Source organism: Capsicum annuum, chromosome 5 (assembly GCF_002878395.1).
Source record: "Capsicum annuum cultivar UCD-10X-F1 chromosome 5, UCD10Xv1.1, whole genome shotgun sequence".
NCBI lineage: Eukaryota > Viridiplantae > Streptophyta > Magnoliopsida > Solanales > Solanaceae > Capsicum > Capsicum annuum.
Window position 1 is genome coordinate 129,477,674 of NC_061115.1, and position 2,495 is coordinate 129,480,168.

Below are 2,495 nucleotides of genomic sequence, written 5' to 3' on the forward strand. Positions count from 1 at the left end.
AAAGAGTGCATGACTATTCTTGAAAATGAAAGGAATGAGTTGATTCCACTCAGGACTGTAACAGGATGGAGAGTTGACATGGAATACCTCAAACTAAACTCATGGACTTTGAAAGACCACTTCCTGATCCCCTTTATGGATCAAATGCTTGATCGATTGGCAGGCACGGGGTGGTATTGCTTTATTGATGGTTATTCTGGATATAATCAAATTTGTAGTGGTCCTGAAGATCAAGAGAAGTCAACATTCATATGACCGCATGGTACTTTTGCATTCAAGTGAATGTTGTTTGGGTTATGCAATGCTTCTGCCACCTTTCAATGACGTATTATGTTTATTTTCTCAGATATAGTTAAGGACACCTTGGAGATTTTCATGGATAATTTTTCTGTGGTAAGAGATTCATTTGGGCTATGATTAGCAAACCTGAGTAGGGACTTGAAATGATAAGTGGAATTCAACTTGGTGCTTAATTGGCATAAATGTCACTTTATGGTGTAAAAGGGCATTATTCTCGGACACAAAATCTCATAAAAAAGGATAGAGGTATGAAGGGAGTGCGTAGTTTTCTTGGACATGTTGGCTTTTATCGGAGGTTTATAAGAGACTTCTCGAAGGTTGCAAATCCACTTTGTAAACTTTTGGAGAAGGTAGCTAAGTTCTCCTTTGATGATGATTGATTAAAGGCATTTGAATGCCTTAAAAAGAAGCAGGTTGAGGCCCCTATCATTATTGCACCGGATTGGTCAAAACCGTTTGAGATCATGTGTGATGCAAGTGGTGTTTCCCTTGGAGTTGTGTTGGGATAGAAGAAGGACAAATTGTTTCATCCGATCTACTACACTAGCAAAGCACTTAATGGAGCTCAAAATAACTAAACTATCATCGAACAGGAACTCCTTGATGTATTTTATGCTTTTGAGAAATTCATGGCTTATCTGCTAGGGACCAAGGTAGTGGTCCACACTGAACATGCAGCCTTGAGGTATTTTATAGCTAAGAAGGATGCAAAACCAAGGTTGATTAGCGGGGTGTTGCTACTCTAAGAATTTGACTTTGAAGTCAAAGATAGGAAAGGTTACAAAAACTAAGTTGCGGATTATCTGTCTAGGATAGAAAGCGAACAAACCGCTCAAGATGAATTTGAGATAAATGATGTATTTCCAAATGAGGAGATCTTGGTGGTTGCTATAGATAAAATGCCTTGGTACGCTGATTTTACAAACTATCTGGTGAGCAAATTGAATCCGGTGAATCTTTCCTTTCACCAAAGAAAGAAATTTCTCCATGATGTGACCTATTACTTCTGGGATGAACCGTATCTATTTCGGAGATGTGTGGACAAATTCATAAAGAGGTTTGCTTCAGAGGTAGAGGTGTTGAGTATATTGGAAGCATGCCACGCTTCTCCTATTGGAGGCCATCATGCTGGAGACCGGACTACTTGAAAAGTATTGCAGAGTGGATACTATTGGCTAACTTTATACAAGGATGCATATGAGTTCGTCTGTAGATGTGACAAATGTTAGAGGCAAGGGTCAATCTCCAAACATCATGAGATATCGATGTCCAAGATGATGGAAGTAGAGTTATTTGATGTGTGGGGCATCGACTTCATAGGACCTTTTGTAAGCTCATACGGGTTAAAATATATTCTGGTTTCTATGGATTACATCTCAAAATGGGTTGAGTCCATCTCTTTGGCCGATAATGAAGGAAAGAGATTTGTTGCATTCTTTAAGAGAAATATCTTCTCTTAATTTGGGGTGCCACGCACCATTATATGCAACAGTGGGTCCCACTTCTGCAACACACTATTTTGAGCTGCCTTAGCAAAGTATGGTGTCAAGAAACACAAGGTGGAAACTCTATACCACCCATAAACTAGTGGACAAATAGAGGTTTCAAATAGAGAGATCAAACCCATCCTTGCTAAAACTGTGAACGCTAGCAGGCAAGACTAGTCTAGAAAGCCAGACGATGTGCTTTGGGTATTTAGAACAACTTTCTAGATTCTTATTGGCATGCCACCATACCAACTGGCTTATGGTAAGGCATGCCATCTGCCAATCAAATTGGAGCATAAGGTGTTTTTGGCACTCAAATGACTCAATTTGAATTGGAAAAGGCAGTGGAGCTTAGGCTGGGTCAATTGAATGAGATAGATGAATTCTTTCTCAATGCATATAAACAAATAGATCTCTATAAAGAGAAGATAAAAAAGTACCATGATCGATGGATTGCATAGTGAAACTTTCAAAAAGGTGACTTGGTACTCCTCTTCAACTCCAGATAGAAGTTGTTCTTAGATAAGTTAAAATCAAAGTGGTCCGGCCCATTCAAAGTGAGTCAATTCTACTCATCTGGAGTAGTCGAGCTTGAGAATAAGGATGGGAGTGTCCTTAAGGTAAATGGGAAGTGAGTGAATCTATACATCGGTCCAATAGACTCAATAAAGTCTATAGCCACTATATATAGAAGAAATTTGAGTAATC